This window comes from Nicotiana tomentosiformis, chromosome 7, assembly GCF_000390325.3.
Source record: "Nicotiana tomentosiformis chromosome 7, ASM39032v3, whole genome shotgun sequence".
NCBI classification, from domain to species: domain Eukaryota; kingdom Viridiplantae; phylum Streptophyta; class Magnoliopsida; order Solanales; family Solanaceae; genus Nicotiana; species Nicotiana tomentosiformis.
The window spans coordinates 129,164,797-129,171,744 of record NC_090818.1 but is presented as its reverse complement, the minus strand read 5'-3'; positions in this window follow the sequence as shown (position 1 = coordinate 129,171,744).

Here is a 6,948-nt window from a genome sequence, read left to right as displayed (position 1 = left end):
AATTTCTTCCGCGTTATGCATTCTCATAGAAATGTTTCCCCAACGCTTCTTATAACTCGCATGTCCCTTCATGAGTGGGGTCAAGGACCCGTCAAAGCTTCTTATTCTAATGGGATCGGGTCGTTCGCCTCGGCAGGATAGATATATCTATGATTTGTGTCGTTCGACCCTCGACAATGCGCATATCTTATGGGATCGGGTCGTTCGCCTCTGCAGGATTATGTACCACGCTCTCATAGGAACGGGTTGTTCGCCCCGGTAATATATAATAGATGTATCTATGGTGATATATCGGATTATGATGGGATCGGGCCGTGCGCCTTGGTATTTCTGTAAAATACTTCTATGGAATCGTGCGTATTATTTGTCAAAAGGCCAGTGTATCAGGGAGTTTTCCTGATTTGAATTATGACGACCCATCTGGTGAGGTCTATTATATATATATACACTTTGGTGGAGGAGGTGACTGCTAACCGAGAGTTGAGTTTATTGTTGAGAGAAGGATTGTACCACATGTTTATACTTGTTTATTTACTCTGCCCCATATCTGTTTACTTCTTGCTGTATCTGTCTTATTGGACCACTAGTAGGTGTCGATGTCGACCCCTCGTCACTACTTCTCTGGGGTTAGGCTAGATACTTACTGGGTACGGGTTGATTTACGTACTCATACTACACTTGCTGCACATTTTTGTGCAGGTACATATATGTCTGGTGATCTTTTGGGCGCAGAGGCGTGGCTATTGCTGGGATTTACCGTGAGCTGCATTTCATGTTACGATTCGCAGCTTGCAGAGTCTCCATCAGAGTTATTTGTATTTCTCCTATCTAATTTGTATCTCCGACAGATGTTTTATTTTATTTTATTTCCTAGTTGATGCTCATGCACTTATGACATCGGGTTTTGGGGGTACTTGTGGGTTGTCCATTATTGCAGTTGTGAAATCATTATCAGTAACCCTGTAAATTCTATGCCTTACTATTAATTGGCGAAAAGTATGATTTCAAAAATACAAAAATGGGTAGTTAGTTTAATATTCACTGTTGGCTTGTCTGAAGGCGATGTTAGGCGCCATCACGACTTCTAGCGGATTTTGGGTCGTGCCAGAATCATTAAATGTTAAATTAGTTGCTTGTTATTATATAACATTTCATATATTATCTTAAAATTGCCAAGTAGTTTATTTTTTGATACCATACTTGGCTTAACCTCAATGCAAACTACTTAAATTGCATTTAAATTCAAATTCGAATATCATATCAGTTTGTTAGTAATAGTGATTTTTTTTAAAAGGACACACAATGTAAATAAAAAGAAATATTCTAAAATATCATTATCTTATAATCTATGTATTTGAGTTGAAAAGAATATTTGAAATCGATGAGATTAACTTCAAAATTGTTTATATTCAACAAAGATGAAACATAAGAAGAAATTCGTTGTCATCTCTTATTTCTGCTTTTTAGATCTTTCATACATGTTACAATATTTATTTTCTTTTATCTTATTTTTTATGTCATTCTTTCTTTTGTTACAAAAAATTAATTTATTTCACTATAAAAGGATGAGTTTTAATAGAAATTGTCTACATAAGTATTATGAAAATAATTATAATGTGGATGTCCATTTATTACCCCGCTATAGATAATCTTCGTGAAGAAGACTATCTGTTTGGTACTCTATTGAAGTTTATCTACAAGCAGCCGATGCAGGCAGGTTGTAAGCAACTCAATGAAATGATTTGCAGCAACTTCTTATTAAACAGGCATGTTGCAAGCAGCTCATGCAGACAGCTTACAAGCAGCTCAAGAAAAGCCTCGCAGTTGCTTCCTGAAAAGCCCCATAGCTTCTTCCTGAAAAGCCTCGCAACTGCTTCCTTTCTTCTATAAATAGAGGAGTTTTCAGTTCATTATGTACATCAGTTTGAAGTTGAATATTTACTTTCTAGTCTTTATTTTATAACACGTTATCAGCACGAGACTCTGATATCTTGAGCACTTTATTTGAGTTTAATTTCTTATGCATTAAGCAACTCACAGCCACAAAGAAGGCGACACTCTTATGTTCGTGGTTAGATCTTGTTCATTCCGAACATCATAAGGCCCCTAGCCCGAGATATGAAATTTTGCTGAAAAATTAAAAGTTTGAGTTCAAATAGTGACCGGATGTCGAATTTTATGCAAACGACCCCGGAATAGAATTTTGATGATTCCAACAGCTCCATATGGTATTTTGGACTTAGAAGCGTGATCGGAATTTTATTTGGAAGTCCGTAGTGAAATTAGGCTTGAAATGGCTAAAATAGGAATTTAAAGTTTGGAAATTTGACCGGGGAGTTGACTTTTTGATATCAGAGTCGAAATCCAATTCTGAAAATTTTCATAGCTCCGTTATGTGATTTATGACTTGCGTACAAAATTTAAGGTCAATCGGACTTGATTTGATAGGTTCCGGTGTTGTTTGTAGAAATTGAAAGTTTTAAAGTTCATTAGGCTTGAATCTATGTGTGATTCGTGATTTTAGCATTGTTTGATGTGATTTGAGGTTTCAAATAAGTTCGTATGATATTTTAGGACTTGTTGGTGTATTGGGTTGAGGTCCCGAGGGCCTCGGGTGAGTTTCGGATGGGTAACGGATCAAAAGTGGGACTTAGCTGCTGCAATTTTTCTGCTGGAAAAGGCTGTCAAAATTGGGCTGCCTGTCAAAATCGGGCTGCCTGTCAAAATCGAGGTCCCTGACAAAATCGAGGTCCCTGTCAAGATCGAGGTCCCTGTCAAGATCGAGCTCCCAAGATTGAGCTCCCGAGATCAAGATCCCGAGATCGAACTGGACAGATCGAGCTCCCAAGATCGAACTGGATAGATCTGTAAGTTATAACAACAGAGGCATTCAACCCATTTGCCACTTATGACAAACTTGAGCTTGAACAATGGCGACTTTTGACAGATTTTCAAGGAAAGACATTTGGGGTAAGTGATTCCAACTCGGATTTGGTCTATATACACAAATATATTATTATTTTTACCATTTAATTAGTGTTTTGAGATTGAAATTTGAAAAATTTTAGAAAAATCTCATAGAAACTAAGTTTTGAAATTTCGGTATCGATTCGGAGTTGGATTTGAGTGAAACTGGTATGGTTGGACTCGTAATTGAATGGGTTGTCGGATTTTGTGAGTTTCGCCGGATTTTGAGGTGTGATTTTTAAGCTAATTTCGGATTTTATTGAAAAATATAGTATTTTCTTATGAAATTGATTCCTATAATTTTCGTTGATTGTATCGAATTAATTATGACTAGATACGAGTCGATCAGAGTCGGAAAATCGAGGAAAAAGCATAATACTTGGTTAAATAGGAGCAAGTCGAGGTAAGTGACTTGTCTAACCTTGTGTGGGGGAAATTTCCCCTAGAATTGATATTAATGTGATTATTGAAATGTGTTGAAAGTCGTATACACGAGGTGACGAGTGTATACATGGGCTAAATCTGAAAGATTATATTTTTAAATTGTGTAGATCATTGTTGCGCATTTATTAAATTATTTTATCTTGTTATATTCTTCATCATTGATCTGTGATATACATTTTAAATTTGTTTGACCTTTTTCTGCTAATTGTTTTACCTGTTTAATTGAAACTTGGTTTCTTTTATACTGTGCATTATTTGAAGGTTGATTTTTTTAAAATTAAATATTATTAATATGAAGTATTTGAAATTTTTAAATTTGATATTGAAGCAACGTATTAAAAATTTGAAATATTATTTTCCTGAATTGTTTATTCTTGAATATTTTCGTAAGATTTGTTTATAGGTACTCATTGTGATGGAGCCGTGAGCTCTTTATTGTGGAAAAATATTGTTGTTGAATTATTTTGGCAAGTTAAATTATTTGAGCACCTGAGATGCAAATTGTGATATATTGTGATATTGATACGCATGCAGTGGTATAAGGTCTGGGTATTGAAACGCATGCGGTGAGATAAGGGTGGCTTGATACGTGTGGCTAGTAGGGGGAACTACTAGAAGTCATGCGGTGTGATAAGGATGGTTAAAACGCGGGATGCTATTTCGGAAAAAATATTTTCTTTAAAATAAATTGTGAAGGCTCCCGCGGTGAGATAAGGAAATGAGATATTGTGAATTTATTTATGATTTGGGACTACGAGGCAGTACCTCGGGAGTGCCCTTGTTAATATTGATTTATGGCCGCAGTTGCCTTTGATAATTGTTGTGATTTTCTTCAAGTTGAAAAGAATTCTGTTTTGTTTCCACGAGGTATTTATTTGCCATTATTTGATGTAATTAAATGTGACATACTACTTGATTCATTTCCATTGTCATTTTATCTTATAATATTTTTTAAACATTTTACCATGCCATTATTTATTCTCCAGTAGGGCCTGACCTGACCTCGTCACTACTCTACCGAGGTTAGGCTTGGCACTTACTGGGTACCGCTGTGGTGTACTCATACTACGCTTCTACACATCTTTTTGTGCAGATCCGGGTACATCTTAGCAAACCATGCATCAGTAAACTAGCTGTACGAGGAGACTTCGAGGTATATCTGCCAGCGTCCGCAGACTCCGGAGTCCCCTTCTATCTTACTATGTTGTCTTCCTTATTTGCTTTAGACTCTGATGTATAGAGACATAGAGAATAAATTCTTAAAAGCTTGTGACTTATTTCTACCGGGTTTTGGGAGTTGAAATTGTTTGAATTGTAGTTTATTTATTTCAGATATTTATTATTATTCCGCATTGATAGGCTTACCTAGTCTCAGAGACTAGGTGCCATCACGACATCCTACTGAGGGAATTTGGGGTCGTGACAAGTTGGTATCAGAGCTCTAGGTTCATAGGTGTTATGAGTCACAAGCAGGTTTAGTAAAATCTTGTGGATCGGTACGGACACATCTGTACTTATCTTCGAGAGGCTATGGAACTGTTAGGAAATATTCACTTCTTTGATTCCTTATCGTGCGGCATTGATATAGTTTGAAACATATATCTTATATTCCTTTGTATACACTCGTGTATGACATTGCACACTTGGTATCAGTTATGCGTTGACGGTTCGTGATGCTGCAGATGGACTAGGAGGGAGCCAGAGATGCTCAAACATTGCCTCAATGTGTGGTTCCGACTGAAGATGCGGACGTATTGAGAGATCACCTAGTGAATCATGTAGCAGGGTGCAACGGATGTTGGCATATGGTTGATTTATACGAGCTGTGAAGGTTATTATTGTGGATCATTGGACTATGACCTATGACTTTGCGCTGAGTGGGTGGAGTCTACTATCAATGGATGGATTGCGGGGTCATGTGTTATGTCAGTTTTGCCTTGAAATGTATATATGTGGTACTGAAAGGTTCCCTAAAAATGTACACATGTTTGAGGCCTGAGATTTTGTAGAGGATAAGGTTGGGACTTATGGTATGTCTGCCTCCTTAATAATCATATACTTCAGTACCAAAGGAGTTATAGAAACAACTCTAAATTTGCAGAAGGTCTACTCAACGTGGACGTCACGGTTGCGGATTTTGAGGTGCTTCGGAGGAAGTACACTTGTTGGCGAGAGTCTGGACAATGTGGTTCGTGACAAGATTTGTCTGTATGGAGCTCTACTTTTGTGATCGTTGTGTATAAATAGGGGTAAGGGTTACCCCAAAGAAGAATCGAAGAGTATGTTAAGAAATGGGTCAGCTCAACAGTGTTGAGTCAGCATAACAAAAGAAGAAATTTGCCTTGGGAGAGATAATTCTCCACCGGTGTTCGTGGTTCCACTATGAAGAGGGCAGATCTGTCAATGCAACACCGCCTAGTTGGCTTAGTTCTCAGAAATGCTTTTGAAAGAGTTTTTTTCCTGGACTCTCTGTAATGCGTGGCGCATAGGGTTTGAACGATTGCGTCAGGTCACCATTGACGCTGTCAGAATATGCCATCAAGTTCAATAAGTTAGCCCGTCATACTCCTACTTTGCTTCCTACAGCCAGAGGGCGAGTCCAGAGACTCATTAAAGGACTCAATTATGATCGTAAAATTTTGTACGACTCGGGATCTACAAGTTGATACTTCATTTATGCTAGTTATACAAATTACCAAGATATTAGAATGTGTTCGGGGTGAGGAAAAAGGAAAGTAAGGAAACCAAGACATCTCGAGGTTTTTGGGGGATTCAGTGGATTCTACTCTGCAAGTATATATCATTATGGCGGGGGCTTGGGCAGTCGGCCAGCCCAGTCGTTGCATTGGATTACTCGGGGTGCTCTAGTAAGTTTTTTTAATGTACCACCGACATGAGTTCCTACAATGGTTATTCCAGTTATCTAGCATAGACTCAATATGGGCAGCCAAACCCGCAAAGGGGTTGTTATGAATATGGTGATACTGGGCACATCATGAGAAAATTGTCCCAAACTTGGGAGAGACATATTTCATCAAAGCACTCAGGCTACGTGCCCCATTGAAGTTACTACACCACCAACACGACTAGTTAGGGGTGGAGGACAGGCGGGTAGAAAGCGTCCTAGAGGTGGAGACCCAGCCGTTGATATTTTTTTATGGAATGGCGGAGGTCGCTACATCAGTTGGTGTCGTTACAGATACGACCTTGATATAATATAAAGGAATAATTTCCTTAACTTGATTCGGTTCTCAATATCGAAACGAGCTCTTCTATGGTGCTCCACTTATGAGTAAGCTTCATAATTCTATAATCTACTTATATGTTTACTCCTGTTGGGAGATTCCATGGAGATAACTACGCCCATCATTCCATGTTGGTCACTAATAAGACCTGTGAGGCTAAATGTGGTTTTTTGTTACTCATTTCAGTAAGTTTTGATGTAATTTACGGAAAATTAATTACAAATTGTGAATTATATGCCCTACCGGTATGGGGTTCATTATGTGTTGCGATTTTATTTAACGGAAATTATTT